Genomic DNA, 19,199 nt, shown 5'->3' on the forward strand with positions numbered 1-19,199 from the left:
CACCAAACCATCATCTCCAACACCATTCACGACCTCATCACCTCAGGGGACCTCCCACCCACAGCCTCCAACCTCATTGTTCCCCAACCCCGCACGGCCCGTTTCTATCTCCTTCCCAAAATCCACAAACCTGCCTGCCCTGGTCGACCCATCGTCTCAGCCTGCTCCTGCCCCACCGAACTCATCTCCACCTATCTGGACTCCATTTTCTCCCCTTTGGTCCAGGAACTCCCCACCTACGTCCGTGACACCACCCACGCCCTCCACTTCCTCCAGGACTTCCAATTCCCTGGCCCCCAACACCTCATATTCACCATGGACGTCCAGTCCCTGTACACCTGCATTCCGCATGGAGATGGCCTCAAGGCCCTCCGCTTCTTCCTGTCCCGCAGGCCCGACCAGTCCCCCTCCACCGACACTCTCATCCGCCTAGCTGAACTCGTCCTCACACTCAACAACTTCTCTTTTGACTCCTCCCACTTCCTACAGACTAAGGGGGTGGCCATGGGCACCCGCATGGGCCCCAGCTATGCCTGCCTCTTTGTAGGTTACGTGGAACAGTCCCTCTTCCGCACCTACACAGGCCCCAAACCCCACCTCTTCCTCCGGTACATTGATGACTGTAACGGCGCCGCCTCTTGCTCCCCAGAGGAGCTCGAACAGTTCATCCACTTCACCAACACCTTCCACCCCAACCTTCAGTTCACCTGGGCCATCTCCAGCACATCCCTCACCTTCCTGGACCTCTCAGTCTCCATCTCAGGCAACCAGCTTGTAACTGATGTCCATTTCAAGCCCACCGACTCCCACAGCTACCTAGAATACACCTCCTCCCACCCACCCTCCTGCAAAAATTCCATCCCCTATTCCCAATTCCTCCGCCTCCGCCGCATCTGCTCCCACGACAAGACATTCCACTCCCGCACATCCCAGATGTCCAAGTTCTTTAAGGACCGCAACTTTCCCCCCACGGTGATCGAGAACGCCCTTGACCGCGTCTCCCGCATTTCCCGCGACACATCCCTCACACCCCGCCCCCGCCACAACCGCCCCAAGAGGATCCCCCTCGTTCTCACACACCACCCTACCAACCTCCGGATACAACGCATTATCCTCCGACACTTCCGCCATTTACAATCCGACCCCACCACCCAAGACATTTTTCCATCCCCTCCCCTGTCTGCTTTCCGGAGAGACCATTCTCTCCGTGACTCCCTTGTTCGCTCCACACTGCCCTCCAACCCCACCACACCCGGCACCTTCCCCTGCAACCGCAGGAAATGCTACACTTGTCCCCACACCTCCTCCCTCACCCCCATCCCAGGCCCCAAGATGACATTCCACATCAAGCAGAGGTTCACCTGCACATCTGCCAATGTGGTATACTGCATCCACTGTACCCGGTGCGGCTTCCTCTACATTGGGGAAACCAAGCGGAGGCTTGGGGACCGCTTTGCAGAACACCTCTGCTCAGTTCGCAAAAAACAACTGCACCTCCCAGTCGCAAACCATTTCCACTCCCCCTCCCATTCTCTTGATGACATGTCCATCATGGGCCTCCTGCACTGCCACAATGATGCCACCCGAAGGTTGCAGGAACAGCAACTCATATTCCGCCTGGGAACCCTGCAGCCATATGGTATCAATGTGGACTTCACCAGTTTCAAAATCTCCCCTTCCCCTACTGCATCCCTCAACCAGCCTAGTTCGTCCCCTCCCCCCACTGCACCACACAACCAGCCCAGCTCTTCCCCCCCACCCACTGCATCCCAAAACCAGTCCAACCTGTCTCTGCCTCCCTAACCGGTTCTTCCTCTCACCCATCCCTTCCTCCCACCCCTAGCCGCACCCCCCACTACCTACTAACCTCATCCCACCTCCTTGACCTGTCCGTCTTCCCTGGACTGACCTATCCCCTCCCTACCTCCCCACCTACACTCTCTCCACCTATCTTCTTTACTCTCCATCTTCGGTCCGCCTCCCCCTCTCTCCCTATTTATTCCAGTTCCCTCCCTCCATCCCCCTCTCTGATGAAGGGTCTAGGCCCGAAACGTCAGCTCTTGTTTACTACAGAAGTCTTTTCTCGTAGTCTAATTGGTCTTATGGGGGATGTGGAGAAATATATGCACCAGAAGGTACTGGTGGCAGGTCACACAACATAGTCTTTAGATGCCTCATGCACCAATCGTTGCCAGGATTTTTGCTTTCACAAATCACATTTCCAACATGTAGAATATTTTGCTTCTGTTTGATTCTCTGCTGTCCTTTGAAGTAGCTTAGTGAGACTGTCAGTGATTCGAGGCGAGGGACCACAGCTCTGCCTCTGGACTCTTTGGGGATGGGCAATAAACAGAGTCTTTCACACAATGCTCCGAGCCACAGCATGAACAAAGATACAGTACTGAAGTATTTTCTTGAAAGTAGAACGATTTATTTGAATCAGTTGGAGCTTGCCTCCTGGAGCCTATTCAGAGGATGTTCTATTTGTGCTGTCTCCTACAGACAGTGAAGAAAGGAGGTGAGCCGATAATTGATGGACTGTTTGGCGGCATCATCTACTGACAGTGACCTCTCCCTGAGGCTCGGCTCCGTCTTCATGTGGAGAATCATTTTGTGGAAAATAGTCGCAACTGGGGGATCAAAGGCGCATCTCTCTCAATATGAGCTGCTGCTGGTTCCAAAGGAGAAATATGCAGATTTAGAGGTGACTGTTTTTTTAAAAAGTGGATCAGAGTTGATTTTTTTTTCAGAAATTATAAACAAGGAACAAGAGTAGGTCACTCTTATCCCCTGATAATCTTTCATCCCCTTGGCCATCAAGAATCTACCGACCTCTGCTTTAAAAATATTTAAAGATTCTGCATCCACTGCCTTTTGAGAAAGGGAATTCCAAAGGTTCACAACCATATTGGAGAGAAACATGTTTCCTCATTTTTGTCTTAAATGGGAGACTTTGTATGTTTAAATAGTGACCTCTGATTCTAGATAGTCCCATAAGGGGAAAGATCCTGTCCATGTCCCCCCTTGGTCAGGCCTCACTCACCGTTTCCCTTTGGTCAGGCCTCACTTGCCCCGTCCCCCCTTGGTCAGGCCTCACTCACCCCGTCCCCCCTTGGTCAGGCCTCACTCACCGTTTCCCCTCTGGGTCAGGCCTCACTCACCGTTTCCCCCCTGGCTCAGGTTTCACTCACCGTTTCCCCCCGTGGGTCAGGCCTCATTCACCCCGTCCCCCCTTGGTCAGGCCTCACTCACCCCATCCCCCCTTGGTCAGGCCTCACTCACCGTTTCCCCTCTGGGTCAGGCCTCACTCACCGTTTCCCCCTGGCTCAGGTTTCACTCACCGTTTCCCCCCGTGGGTCAGGCCTCATTCACCCCGTCCCCCCTTGGTCAGGCCTCATTCACCCCGTCCCCCCGGGTCAGGCCTCACTCACCGTTTCCCCTCTGGGTCAGGCCTCACTCACCGTTTCCCCTCTGGGTCAGGCCTCACTCACCGTTTCCCCCCTGGCTCAGGCCTCACTCACCGTTTCCCCCCTGGCTCAGGTTTCACTCACCGTTTCCCCCCGTGGGTCAGGCCTCATTCACCCTGTTCCCCCCTGAGTCAGGCCTCATTCACCCCGTCCCCCCGGGTCAGGCCTCACTCGCCGTTTCCCCCTGGGTCAGGCCTCACTCGCCGTTTCCCCCCACTGTGTCAGGCCTCATTCACCCTGTTCCCCTGGGTCAGGCCTCACTCACCGTTTCCCCCCTGGCTCAGGCCTCACTCGCCCTGTACCCTGGGTCAGACCTCATTCCACAGCCCCACTCTGGAGACTTGAAGGAATAACATAGACTGACAATCTGGGTGCAGTGCTGAGGTGCCAGCTATTGGTCAAGACATTCAGCTGGGGTCCCAAAAAGCCACTCAGGTGGGTTAGAAGCTTCCATGGTGCTATCCCACAGAACAGCAGAGCTCCATTTTCTGGTTCTTAATTCTGGCGCCATTTGAGGGATCTTGCTGTGCGCAAGAGAACTGCTGTATCTACATTTCAGGAAGCACTGTATTGTCGGTAAAGCATTTCAAATTAACACTTTCAGATATGTAAGTTCACAATTCCAGAACTGGTGAGACTTAAATCCTTGCTCTCTGGCTCAGAGGCAGGGGCACTAGCAGTGTGCCACCTAAGCCCCACCTTTTATAAATATACCAACTCAACGATGAGCCCCACTTCATGATCATACTTTGCCTAATGTAGATCTAACTGAACCACCAAAACTCTTTAGCACGTGTTCACTCTCATGAATATTTATTCAAATATTACAACAAGTCTGCGAAAAGCTTTGATGTGTAATTAATAGTCAATTAAGATATGCAAATGAAATCATGTAGATGTTAAATTGCTGACTCTGTTTAATGTTTAATGTATCTTTGGGGAAAATGTTGTTTAGCAATCGCTGTCTTCGATGAACCAGTAAATCTGTAGAATAGGAACAAACAGGAAAGATCCGGCCCAGATTTACAGAAAGATTACCCATGGCACATGAAAATCTCAACCATGAAAGCTCGACAAACTGTTTCTGACACCATCTGGTGAAACTGCCAGGAAACCGTTCATTGCCCTATATCTGAGATCTTTCAGCACTGAATTTTACCAGACCTGGGTCTGCCCTGACCACTGTCACTTATCCCAGGCCTCTTTATGCCCTCTTGGTTTCATATCGACCCTCAAAGGCACAGCTGACCCCGGTGCATCTCGTCTCCTCCTCCAACCACTCTGTTTCAGTGTCTCGAGAAAGAACCTGCCACTTCATTCAGTTTCACAGGATCGCAGAGATTTTCTGGTGCTGAAGGAGGCCATTCACCTCAGTGTGCTCTGCACTGGCTCTATTACCTAGCTCCAATCTCTTGCCTTTTCCCAAATCCCTGCACATCATTACTATCCAAAAACAAAACATCCAACTGCGTCTTGAATCCCTCTATTGGACCAGCCTACACCATGTTTCCAAGTGGTACATTCAAGAGCCCAAACTACTCACTGGTTTATCTAATAAAATGAACATCTATGTTCCAGAATGGATTTTGGTCCATTTCCACTCACACCTAGGACTGAGATGGAGAAGAATGTTGTCACTCTGAGGGATATGTCTCTTTAGAATTCTCTATCCCAGGGGTTGTGAAAGTCCAATCATTGAGTGTGCTGAAGATGGAACATAGATTTCTAGATATTAAGGATACCAATCTATGGATAGAAGGACAATACAGAAAAATAGTCCCTGCATCACCAAGACTCAGCAATAGTAGTGTGTACTATCTACAAGATAGAGTCATAGTCATACAGCACAGAAACAGATCCTTCAATCCAACCAGTTTGTGCCGACCCCAAACTAAAGTAATACCACCTGCCTGCACTTGGCCTATAACCCTCCAAATCTTTCTTATTCATATATTTATCCAAATGTCTTCTAAACTTTGTAATTGTACCTGTATCTACCACTTCCTCATACAAACTACACTGTGTGAACATTTGCCCCTCAACTCCTTTCTAAATCTTTCTACTCTCACTTGACTTGTCTTGCAACCCCCCACACGAGGGAAAAGACAGCTGCCATTCACCTTATCTATGCCCCTCATGATTTTATAAACCTTAGCACGGTCACCTCTCCACCTCCTACACTCCAATGAAAAAAGCCCCAGCGTATCCAACCTCTCCTTATAATTCAAACCCTCCTTTCTAGGCAACATCCTGGTTAATTTTTTCTGAACCCTCTCCAGCTTAATAACATCCGTCATATAACAGGATGGCCAGAATGAGACACAGTATTCCAGGATCGGCCTCACCAACATGCTGTACAAACTCAACATGATGTCTCAATACATTTACTCAAAGATCTGAACAATGAATGCAAGCGTGCTGAACACCTTCTTAACCAAAGGCTTTCCAGAAGATTTGTGGCTTGGGTTGTGGATGAGGTTGTAGACTTGCTTGCCAAGCCGATGTGTTTGGTTGCAGACGTTTCGTTACCCTGCTCGGTAACACCGTCAGTGCGCCTCTGGTGAAGCGTCGGTGTTCTGTCCCACTTGTTATTTATACGTCTTGGTTTGCTGGGGTGGTTGGCATCACTTCCAGTTCTGTTTCTCAGTGGTTTGTATATCAGGTCCATTTGTATATGTTTGTTGATGGAGTTCTGGTTGGAATGCCTCAACCTCCAGGAATTCCCTGGCATGTCTGTTTCACTTGTGCTATTATGGATGTGTTATCCCAGCTGAATTTGTGTCCTTCTTTGTCCATGTGTATTGAGATCAGGAAGAATTTGTCATGCCTCTCAGTGGCTAGTTGGTGTTTGCGTATCTGTATTGTCAGTTTCCTCCTGGTTTGGCCTATGTAGTGTTTCTCATGGTCCTTGTATGGTATTTTGTATATTACGTTAGTTTTATTGGCTGTTGGTATGGGATCCTATATGTTTGTCAGTAGCTGTCGCAGGGTGGTTGTTGGTTTGTGGACTATTAAGTATCTGGTCCATGTGGGTGGTCTTTCAGCACTGGTCTGGAGATCCCCGTTGTTCTTACGTCCAGGAAAGGTAGTTGGGTTATTGCTCTCTTCTTCTTTGTGAATTTTCTTCCAGTGAGGACGCTGCTTATGTGTCAGCGGGTTTCTTCTTGTCTTGTGCGTTTGATAATCACAATAGTGTCACCTACATGGTGGACCCTGAGTTAGGTCCCAGAGCCCCCCTATCAACCCCTATCTGATTCACTGCAGAAATTCATCAAAGACCCTTCGACAGTATTTCTCAGAACAATGACTGCTTCCATCTAAAAGTACAAGGGCAGCAGATACATAGGAACACCACCCCGCCAAGCTAGTCACCATCCTGACTTGGAAATATATTACCTTTTCTTCACTGTTGCTGGGTCAAAATCCTGGAAAACCCCAACCCCAGTGACATTGTGGGTCAACCCACAGCAGGAGGACTGCAGAAATCTGCGAAAGGCAGCTCACCACCACCTTCTCAAGGGGCAACCAGGGATGGGCAACAAATGCTGGGCCCAGCCAGCAATGCCCACATCCCACAAGTAAATTTTTAAAAAAGTAATCTTTTCCTGATTTGTGAAACCCTTCAGCTGAGGCATGGTACAAATATTGAGAAGATGTTAAAATGAGGAGAGATCAATAATGAAAGCCTTTTGCAATTGGGATCTTGTGCAATCCAGCAAATATTGATGAAGCATTCCTCAGCTGAGGCAACTGTTCAATGTGGAGACAAATTTTGAGAAGGGGCTTGGTGGATGGGGGAGGGGAGCTGTTCTCTCCCAGTGCTGTTTCCACTTGATGTTGGAGAACAGCTGGTCTCAGCAGGACCCTTTGTTTGAAAAACCCAGTTAGAGCATCATCCGTTTGCACATCATGACACAGTTACACCAAACTGTGCTGCATGGGAGAGAACTAGCTTCAAAACGAGGAGAAGATCAAGAAGAGTAAATAAAACCTTTTTCTGGTGTTCAATGCATCACCCTCACTCCTTCCCCACTTTAGCAGTTGTGCAAGGAATGGATATGAAGCATAAATCGACATTGGAAAACAATATAAATTCTAAAGGATGTGCAGGAGCAGAGGGAGCTGGCGATGTATGTGCACAGATCAATGAAGGTGGCAGAGCAGGGGGAGAGAGCAGGAGAGAGCACAAAGTGCTCTCAGCTTTATTAATAGGGGCATGGGTTACAAGGGCAAAGACTTGGTGTTGTACAAGATATTTGTTGGACCTCAGCTAGAATATTGGGGGCCACGTTACATGAAAGATGTATTTGGAGAGAGCATTGGAGAGAGCACAGTAATGTTTGACAACAGCGGTTAGAGGAATGAGAAACTTCAGTGATGAGGATAGGTTGAAGAAGTTGGGACTGTTTTCCCTGTTGGGGGGGGGGGCATTGGAGAATGGTTGAAAAGCCATTTAAAAGTGGTTTCTGAAACCTTGAAGTTGATACCCTTGGGGTGAAGCTTGGTGTGGTCTGTGTTGGAAGGACTGCTGTTGCTACTTAAAGTCGATAGAGGAAAGTTCCCACTCATAAAAGAAACAAGAAAGGGTTGGGGGGGGACATGTCTTTGAGGTCATGTGCAAAGAAAGCAGCGGGGTTAGGGGAGAGAAAACTTCCACTCAGCGAGTGCTTTGCTTCCAAAATGGCAGAATAGTGAAACTCTTTTGCTCTGTCCATTTCTTTTCTTTTAATCCCTTCTCTTTTCACATTTATTTTCTTTTTATCTCCCATTATCCGGGTGGCTTTGCTGACGTCTGGGGTGAAAGCCAGGATTCTCGGTCTCAGTGCGGACCCGGATTCCGGGTCTCAGTGCGGACCCGGGTTCCCGGGTCTCTGCACGGACCCGGATTCCCTGTCTCAGTGTGGACCCGGATTCCCGGTCTCCACATCCGGATTCCCGGTCTCAGTGTGGACCCGGATTCCCGGTCTCTGCACGGACCCGGATTCCCGGTCTCAGTGCGGACCCGGATTCCCGGTCTCAGTGCGGACCCGGATTCCCGGTCTCGGGGTGAAGTTGGTGCGGTCTGCGTTGGAAGGACTGCTGTTGTGAGCCCTTATTTCTCTATTGTTCTAACCTATTGCTGGATTTTTTATTTCTTTGTTTTTCTATCCTTTCTTCCTAAAACTTTGTCCTTTACAATGTGTACCTTTACAGTTTAGAAACGTTTACAGGTCACCACTTTTCACTGCACTCATGCCAGTATATGTGACAATAAAGCTAATTCTTGTAATTCTTGTCCTTAGGGAATGAAATTCCCTGCTTGGAAATGTGGCAGGTTCCGTTGAGGCATTCTTACAGGGTTTAGGATGGTGTCTGGCTTGGTAAGGGAGTGTGGGGATGTGGGTAAAAGGCAGGAGATAAGAGAGCTGGTGCAGACATGACAGGCTGAATGGCCTCTTCAGTGACCCAGTCACATTTAAAATGATGAATAACTGTTGCAGGTGGTTTAATGCTGTTGATAAAGAGCGCGATCAGTTTGTCTGAGATTATTAGTTGTAGTGATTGTCTGAAGGTTTAACCAAGGAGCGATGTTGATTTATTCTAACAAATAGGATTCAGAGTAACTGGAATTGCATTGACAGACCACAGTAGATATAGTCAAACTGGTGGTCAATGGTGCACAGAGGTATGGCGATGGGGTGGGTAAAAGGTACTGAAATGGTAGGGCAGGCTTGATGCGCTGAATGGCCATCTCCCGCTCCTATGTTCTCCTGCCAAAAACTCAAATCCATCCATTTAATACACAAAAAACCCTTATTTTGTGGTCAGACTGGATGAGGGGAGAAAAAGGTTGAGTTGAGGCCAGAAGAGGTAAGCTCCCTTGGTCTGGAACAATGTGTCAGCCCTGGCAGTTCTGCTCATGTTGGAAGGAGATAGAAGAGTGCTGTGTGGGATTTGGGAACAATGAGATTGGAGGTTTTGCTGGGAGTGGAGTGGGGTAGGGAGAAATTCCTAGATAAGATGAGACTGGTGACTGTTTTGGGCACAACAGCCTGGTGGTGGGGTCGTGATCTACTCCCAACATGTCCCCACAGTCCTACGGCACCTTCCCCTTCGATAGTGAGGAGGGAGAAGGTGTAACATCTGCCCATTTACCTTCTCCCTCCTCACGATCTAAGAGGTCAAACATACCTTCCAGGTGAGGCAGCACTTTACGAACACTTCACTCAACCTAATCTGTAGCATTCGCTGCTCACAGTGTGGCCTCCTCTATATTAGGGAAGCAAAGGACAGACTGGGTGAGGACTGACCTATCCCTTACCTACCTCCCCACCTATATTCTCCTCTCCACCTATCTTCTTTTCTCTCCATCTTTGGTCCGCCTTCTCCTCTCCCCCTATTTATTCCAGAACCCTCTCCCCATCCCCCTTTCTGATGAAGGGTCTAGGCCTGAAACGTCAGCTTTTGTGCTCCTGAGATGCTGCTTGGCCTGCTGTGTTCATCCAGCTTCACACTTTGTTATCCTGGAAGAACAACACTTCATTTTCCACTTGGGGATCCTGCAGCGCTCCGGCCTGAGCAACTTCTTCCATGTCCCAGCCCCACAATCAGGGCCTTCTCATGATGGGGTTTGATTTCAGCACGGCCAATCCATTTTCACCAACGCATTATCACTTCTCTCCAACCCTGATTTACCATAAACCATCTCTTTGCCTGCCTAACTTTCTTTCTTTTGTTCTGGGCTCTGTCTGTACCAATCTACTGATTCCTTTTCCCTAACCCTATCCTGCCCATATACATACCACCATTTCCTAGCTAGATCTGAAGTAAGGTCACCGGACTCAAAACATTAGCTGTTTCTCTTCCCATAAATGCTGCTGAGTTTCTCCAGCAATTTCGGTCACTATTTCAGACTTTCAGCATCCACAGTTCTTGTTTCATTTTAATATGAAATCATTGCTGATTGCCAGGGTGAAAAACCCATCTGATTCACCACTATTCTTCAGGGAAGGAAGCTGCCATCCTTCCCTGGACAATAAAATGTGAGGCTGGATGAACACAGCAGGCCCAGCAGCATCTCAGGAGCACAAAAGCTGACGTTTCAGGCCTCGAACCTTCATCAGAGACTGGGATGGGGTGAGGGTTCTGGAATAAATAGGGAGAGAGGGGGAGGCGGACCGAAGATGGAGAGAAAAGAAGATAAGTGGAGAGGAGAGTATAGGTGGGGAGGTGGGGAGGGGATAGGTCAGTCCAGGGAAGACGGACAGGTCAAGGAGGTGGGACGAGATTAGTAGGTAGGAGATGGAGGTGCGGCTTGGGGTGGGAGGAAGGGATGGGTGAGAGGAAGAACAGGTTAGGGAGGCAGAGACAGGTTGGACTGGCTTTGGGATGCAGTGGGTGGAGGGGAAGAGCTGGGCTGGTTGTGTGGTGCAGTGGGGGAAAGGGACGAACTAGGTTGGTTTTGGGATGCGGTGGGGGAAGGGGAGATTTTGAAACTGGTGAAGTCCACATTGATACCATTGGGCTGCACGGTTCCCAAGCGGAATATGAGTTGCTGTTCCTGCAACCTTCGGGTGGCATCATTGTGGCACTGCAGGAGGCCCATGATGGACATGGCATCTTCCGCTTGGGAACCCTGCAACCCATCCCTTCCTCCCACCCCAAGCCACACCTCCATCTCCTACCTACTAACCTCATCCCACCTCCTTGACCTGTGCGTCTTCCCTGGACTGACCTATCCCCTCCCTACCTCTCCACCTATCTTCTTTTCTCTCCATCTTCGGTCCGCCTCCCCCTCTCTCCCTATTTATTCCAGAACCCTCACCCCATCCCCCTCTCTGATGAAGGGTCTAGGCCCGAAACGTCAGCGTTTGTGCTCCTGAGATGCTGCTGGGCCTGCTGTGTCCATCCAGCCTCACATTTCATTATCTTGGATTCTCCAGCATCTGCAGTTCCCATTATCACTGCCATCCTTACCTGCTCTGGCCTACATGTGACTCCAGACCCACAGCAAAGTAATTGTTTCTTAACTGCCCTCTAGGCAATTAGGGATGGGCAATAAATCAGCAATGCCCATATCCTATAAATGAATATAAAAAATGAGCTATTCCATGGTCTGATAACTCTGGCCCTTTGTCTAAGGGTTTAGTAAAGATGCAGTGATGTTCCTCAAAGTCAGTTGCAAGTTTGTCAGGTTCACTAATGGCACTGTAACAGAGAAATCGATGCAGAATAGAGGATACAGCAAAAATAGACTCATTGAAGCACTGAGATTTCTTAAACAACTGGACTGGGCAGTAAGGTTCAGTCAGGAACAATGCGAGCCTGGGCACATTACAATGTTAGCAGGGGTTCATTTGCTAGCTACATCAGGGCAGGTTTAAGAAGATAGTCCACTGTTGGGAAACTGCTCCAACAGCATTCATTTATAAAATCTACTTCCACAAACACGCAAAATATGAAATTACATTCTGGAATTCCATCCTCCCTGACAGGAATTGGGAATCAAGGGGCACGGACCACAGAGTGGGATGACTGATCCACGCTCTCTGCTCCAGTAGGGAGCTCAGCAGGGGCTAGAGGTAATCTCAGCACATTCAATCCCTCAGCAAAGCAATTGAAAATCTAATCCATAATGAATATTGATTTTGCTTCTGGAATTCCCTCAAAATGTACCATATCTGCGAGAGCCTGCTTAAAACCGGATCTATACAGCGCTTTTATAATCTCACAGCAATTGATTGTACACAGATGCTCAGAGAATCAATCATGTTTCTGTAATTTTGATAGTTAACACTCAACTTTACAGATCAAACTTCCATTGCAGAGTCTCACTTTTCTGTAGGTTCACAGCTCAATTTACAGCCTAACAGCTCGATCATTAAACCAGCTTACTTCCCCCGCTGTAGCATTGTTTATTCCTGTCCGTGCCTCAGATCTGCTGCTGCTGAAACACTCATACAGTCTGTCATTATCACAAAAATTGTGCCTTCCCATGTTCTCTTCAGTGATCTTAAAAACCTGGGCGCAACAAATTCTGCTGTCTGTGTCCTCATTCACACGCACCTCCACTCACATATCACCAGTGCTTACAGTCTGGAATGTAAGGTTGGCCATTCAGCCCCTCAAATCTGCCCTGTCGATTTATAAGATCATGGCCAATCTGCCCCAGGTCTTTATTCCTTTTTCGCGCCACTTCCTCATGGCCCTCAACTCCCCCCTGATTTTTCAAAAACCTATCTACCTCCTTTCAGTCTGGCCTCCACAACTGTCTGGGGTATGAAATCCAGACAGCCATTACATTCAAGGAGAAATAATTCCTTCACATCTCTGTTTCAAATGACTGTGCCCTGATTTTGGAATTATGGCCCTTAGTTTGTCATTCTGCCACTCGTAGAAGCATTGTCTCAACATCAACCCTCAGAACCTTGTATGGTTTAATAAGATCGGCCCTAATTCTTCTAAACTCTAATGAACAAGGGTCCAGAATGTTAAAACTGTTCTTGATAAATGAACCCTTTCATGCAAGGATCAATGAAATGCATTTCTTTTGAACAGCCTGCAATACTAGTGTATTCTTTTCTAAATGCGGGGACCAACACTGAACACAACACCCAGTACAGATAGAACATAGAACATAGAACTGTACAGCACAGTACAGGTCCTTCGGCCCCATGATGTTATGCTGAACTTTTACCCTAAACCTAATGTAACATGACTTTCCTGCTTTAAAACCCTGAGCAATAAAGGCCAAAATTCCATTTGCCTTCCTAATAGCACCAGCGTGCTATTCTGTATTTTATACACAAGAACACTCAGATCCCTCTGCACTGCCCCTTTTCAGAGTATTTCTCCATTTAAATAATATTTATGATTCTTCGTACCAAAGTTCATGAGCTCATACTTATTACATTAACTGCCAAAGACCAAGCTTTTGCCTGCTCACTCAACCTACACATATCCCTTCTCAGATTCCTTATGTCTCACCATAACATGCCCTCACTTGTTTTTGTATCATTTGCAAATTTGGATACACTGAACTCCGCCTCTTCCTCCAAGTCAATCGTATTGATAATAAGTAATTGAGGCTCTGGGATTCATCCTTGCCATACTCCATTAACTTTCCCTTCCTACTAACTCCAGTCTTTCTGACCTGAAAAGACCCAATAATCCTGACTCTCTGTGTTAACCAATCCTCAATCCACATTAATACGTTACGCCCAACAGCATGAGCTTCTACATTATCCCATGGCATTTATGTCATACCTTATACCTTCTAGAAATTGATGTGCTACATCAATTACTTCTCCTTTTCCAAATTTGCAAGTCCTGTGTTTTAGAATTCATGTCTCAGCTTTGAAATCTGCCTCTAGATCATCCTTTAGTGTTACAATCTTCAGATATGTCCATCTGCCTCATGCTCTCTTCTACATCCCAAATTTAATTTCTCCCATTTTAGCAATTGTATCTTCAGCTTCTTGGACTCTAGGCTGTGAAATTCCTCCCTGGTTCTCAACTGTTCAACCAACCCGACCTCCCGGTTGCCATCCATTTTAACTCCCCCTCCTACTCCCCTGGTGACATGTCCATCCTTGGTCTCTTCCACAGTCAGAGTGAAGCCAAACATAAACTGAAGGAACAACACCTCATATTTCGCCTTGGGAGCTTATAACCCAATGGCCTGAATATTGACTTCACCAGCTTTATTACCCCTCCACCCCCAATCTTATCCCATGTCAATCCCTCACCTTCCTCCTCACCCCCCAGAGCCCTGACCCAATCTGTCCAGCTTCCTACTCACTTATCTGCTCGTCCCTTCCCACAGACCAATCACAAACACCCCCTACCTGCACCCACTTCTCACCATCTTTCCTCTCCTTCCCCAGCCCCTCCCACCTCCCTTAATTGCTTCTGGGGTCCCCATCCCCTCCCCAGTCCTGGTGAAGGTTTTTGTCTGAAACGTTGACTTTCCTGCTTCTCTGATGCTGTGTGACAATGTTGTGCTTTTCCAGTCTCATACCTACAGACTCTGAATAGCAGAGCAGGTTTGCAAGGCTGAGTGGCCTCCTCCTGTTCCTAGTTTCTACGTTTCTTATATGAACTCTTTCAATACAAAGAATCTAACTGCTGTCATATTTTAACTGCATCGCATTCAACTGACCCGCGTAGTTGGTTTCTCAAAGTCAGAAGAGGTAGACATAAAGTGAATGGCAGGTGCCTTCTCTAGCGGAGGATTTCAAGACTAGGGAGCATATTGTTACAGTGAAAGGAGAAAGATTTGAAAAGAAGGCAATGTTTTTACACAGGGAGTCATTTGTGAGTGGAATGAAGTTTCAACGGATGGGGTGTTTGCAGGTGCAGTTACAACATGTGAAAGTACATGATTAAGAAATATTTGGAGGGATGCGGGCCAGGAGCAGGCAGGTAGGACTAGAATAGTTTGGGATTAAGATCAACATAGGCTGGTTGGACTGAAAAGTCCATTTCCATGCTTTATGACTCTATGAAAATCAGTTGGATCTATGCAATATGACGCACACAGCCGTAGGAAGGTTCCAAAGACACTTTCCGAGTAATTAATCCTCTTCGTTGCTGTTATAACATTGAACATGATAACTGGTTTGTGTTCAGCAAGCTCCCACAGAAGAGCAAGGTGACAACAAACAGATAATCTATTATTTTTAAGTGATGCTGGTTGAGTAATCATCTGTATGCACCAGAAAGTACACACTTAGCTTACTGCTTCATCTGAACAACATCACTCCATTGATCATTACTGCACTGTCAGTCCAGAGTCTGTTCATGGCTCCTAAATCTTTTGACTTAAAGGTGAAAGAACTACCCACTCAACCAAAACTATCTCTATGATTAAAGATCACTTCCATTCGGCACAAATCAAAGATCTATTATTCTCAAATGTGTGTGTGGGGGGCTGCATCCCAGCTCCTAATCTTTTCCCACTGATGATTAAGAAGAGATAAAGCCAAGCACAGATCCACTCTGGATACATCAGGGGATGACAGTTCCAGTAATCACTTTAATACAAGGCTTGCCTGTCTACATCTGTCTAAACAGCATCTCAGAAAGCTTACAGTGCATGGAATCCGAACAATGGGGGATAGCACGACAACATTTCATTCTGTAAAGTGAGGGGGCATTGCTGAGATTTACAACAGGATTTAGCTACGAGGATTAGGGGATGAATGGGTCACTGTCTTCTCCAACAAAATGCAAAGAAGCAATTGCTTGACTGGAATCCATTGTCTGCTCTGAACTGTGTTGTTTCACAGGTTTTAATGAGGGCCACAGGGGAACAAGGAGAAGGTTAACAGGAGATTTGAGGGAACTATTTGAGATTGCGAATGGTTCTGATTGAGTAAGCTGGGTGAGATATTTTCACGGCCAGTTGGAGGACACAGATTTCAGTTGCTCAGCGAGGCGGGGAAATGGGGAGGTATTCTAATGCACGAGCAGTTGGTCAGATCTACAATGTGCTGTTTGAGAGGGCACTGGAAGCAGATTTAATCATAAGTTTCAAAACAGAAGTTGATAGGTATGTGAAGTGGGACCATTACTCCGGGCTATGGGGTAAAAAATAGGGAAATGTGGCTAACTTGAGAGCTAGTACAGACATAATCGGCCAAACGGCCTGTCGCCATGCTATGTCATACTGTGTCTATAAAGTGAACGGCAACATCACTGGAGTTATGCCTTGCTGGCCAATATGTCCGGATTTATGGGGGTTAATTAGTTTAGTTGTTAGGGTTATGATGCACAGTGATGCCAACAGAGTGAGTCCAATTTCTGCACCAGCCGAGGCCACTGTGTGGTGTCTTCTTCTCAGTCTCTCCCCTCCCCTGAGCTGCCATGCCCCCTGGCTGAAACTACCACCCACCATTCCTCTCTAATGAGACAGCAGCCTCCTGGGGATATGGCAACTTCGCCTTTCTATCTTCAAGAGACATTCTGATGATGTAAACAGTGTATCATAGCGTGTGACCTTTTCATTATTCATTCATGCAATGTGGGTATCGCTGAATCGCCCAGCCTTTATTGCCCATCCCTGGGTGCCCTTGAGAAGGTGGCGGTGAGCTGCAGTCCATGTGCTGTAAGGTAGACTCTAGGGTAGCCCTCAGGGCAGGAGTTTCAGGATATTGACCCAGTGACAGTGAAGGAATAGTGATATATTTCCAACTCACAACAGTGAGGGCTTGGACAGAAACTTGATGTGAGGGGCCGTCATTGTTTCTCGTACCTCACCTCTGGAATTAGCTCTTTTGTCCATGTTTGAAGGCTGTAATGAGGCCAGGGGCTGAGTGGCCCTGGCAGAACCCAAACTGGGCATCACTGAGCAGGTTATTGCTGAGCAGGTGCTGTTTGATAGCGCTGTTACTGACACCTTCCATCACTTTACTGATGATTGAGAGGAGACTGATGGGGCGGTAACTGGCAGGGTTGGATTTTTTCTGCTTGTCTCAGAAACTGTCTTAACTCGGTCCACTTGAAGCACAAAAAGCTGATGGATGGCACAGTGGCTTGGTGGTTAACACTGCTACCTCACAGCTTCTAGGACCCAGGTTTGATTCTAGCCTCGGGGTGACTGTGCGGAGTTTGCATGTTCTCCCTACGGCTGCATGGAGTTTCCTCTATGTGCTCTGGTTTCCTCCCACAGTTCAGCAATGTGCAGGTTGTGTATATAGGCCATGCGAAATTGCCCCCATTGTCCAGGGGTGTGCAGGCTGGGTGCATTAGCCATGGGAAATCCAGGGTTACAGGGCGGAATGCTCTTCAAAGGAATGTGTGGAACCAGTGGACTGAATGGCCTGCTTCCCCATTGTAAGGATTCTATGATTATTACTGTTCCACGGTGGCTCAGTGGTTAGCACTGCAGCCTCACAACACCAGGAACTCAGGTTCAATTCTAGCCTTGGGCAACTGTCTGTGTGGACTTTGCACATTTTCCCTGAGTCTGTGGGGGTTCGCTCTGGTTTCCTGCCACAGTCCAAAGATGTGCAGGTCAGGTGATTGGCCGTGTTAAATTGCCTGTAGTGTTCAGAGAGCTTAGGTGGGTTATAGGGGATGGGCCTGGGCAGGATGCTCTGAGAGTCAGTGTGGACTTGTGGGGCTGAAGGGCCTGTTTCCAGACTGTAGGAATCCTATGATATCACATCATATTTAGTTTTAACTTATACCATGACACTTAGACATTCCTGTGAGTGTAATATCAGTATATTATAGTCAACTGTTATAAAAATCTGTTGGATCCTTCAATACCACATTATCCATATCTAGTTTCTCACATTCAAAGGTATTGTTGCATCTGATAAACTACTCTGCTGGAGGAAAAACTCTCATCAATCCTGACCAACCTGAAGGTGGGTATTTCATGTCACCCTCAACCCAGTATATGAGCAATTCTATGATCACACATTTCCAATGGAACAGCTTTTCTGAGGGCACCTAGGTCAGGGGTAGGTCTTTGCTCCCAATCTTTCTATCAGATTGACTCCCCATGAAACCTTCAGATCGTGTATCAGTCTCAACGGTAATCATGAGGGCTCAGTCAGAAGGCAGATACATTGATCCCATCTGTGCAAGATCCAGAGACAAGAGGAAAAGAAATTGTTTGATACAGTGAGTTGTTGTGAATGCAAATACAGAATCACAGAATTGTTACAGTACAGGTGTAGGCTCTGCTGCCCATCATGACTATACCTGTTCTAATCCTGACAGCCAATCTCCTGCATTTTCCCCATATCCCTGCACAACGTTACTGTTCAGTAAAACATCCAATATCCTCTTGAATACCCCAATTCACTGTTGCAAGCACAGTTTTGAATGGAGGAGTGGGCACAGAGAGTGGGACGCATCGTGCATCTCTTTTATCATCCCTGAACAAGACAAAGCACAGTATTGTTCTATGATTATTAGTCAAGTCCCCCATTTAAAATTTACGGATATAACATCATTCACTTTCTACTTACAGTGATGTTTTCAATAATTCTTCTTTCTTCTTTCCACACTAACCTATTAAAAAAAAGAAACAAAAACATTTCAAATGCTGTTTATACAACTGGAAAGGCGTTATGATTCATTATTCACTAAATTTAACAAGATGATTTGCTGAGGGCCCAGTCACACCATGTAATGTTGCTCGATGATTATAAGCCCATAGGAAATAGGAACAGATGTAGGCCATTCAGCCCCTTGAGCCTGCTCTGCCATACAATAGGATCATGGCTGATCAGACATTCTTAGCATCCACCTTGCTGCCCTTCCCCCGTAACCCTGGGTTCCCTGACTGATTAAGATACTATCAGTCTCAGCTTTAAATATACACAAGGACTCTGCTCCCACAGCTCTCTGTGGCAAGACACACACAATCCTCTGAGAGAAGAAATTCTGCCTCAACTCAGTCTTAAACTGTCACCTCTTAATTCTGAGGCTATGCCCTCTGCTCCTGGACTCTCCCATGAGGGGATAAGCCTGGGTATGGAACTGCGACTTCATTAGAATGGTCTATCTTGCTTCTGTGATTAACTGGGCAAGTCCTCACACCTGCTCACTGCTGCAGGAAATCCTCTTCTGACCCTGCCCTCTAATCCCATCCACATACTGTCTCTGTGATGTCCCTGCCTTACTTGTCCTTAATTGCAACAATATTGGCCTTACTGCCCTGAAATGCAAGAGAGCAGACACCTGCAGCCACTCGTTTCTTATTTACTGCAGGCTGGAGAAATCATTGAAAATCTC

At 47.3% G+C, this 19,199-nt stretch overlaps 1 protein-coding gene across 3 annotated transcripts in view; it reads right to left on the reverse strand.

The window, feature by feature from the left end:
- The window catches only part of syt1a (synaptotagmin Ia), a 512,169-nt gene that overhangs the window by 276,073 nt on the left and 216,897 nt on the right, over nt 1-19,199 (reverse strand). For all 3 annotated transcript variants that reach the window (XM_059652601.1, XM_059652600.1, XM_059652599.1), the window contains exon 2: nt 18,431-18,473. The gene's annotated coding sequence lies outside the window, so the exon portion shown is untranslated. The remainder of the gene's footprint in view (nt 1-18,430; nt 18,474-19,199) is intronic.

Source organism: Stegostoma tigrinum, chromosome 18 (genome assembly GCF_030684315.1).
Source record: "Stegostoma tigrinum isolate sSteTig4 chromosome 18, sSteTig4.hap1, whole genome shotgun sequence".
In the NCBI taxonomy this organism is placed as follows: domain Eukaryota; kingdom Metazoa; phylum Chordata; class Chondrichthyes; order Orectolobiformes; family Stegostomatidae; genus Stegostoma; species Stegostoma tigrinum.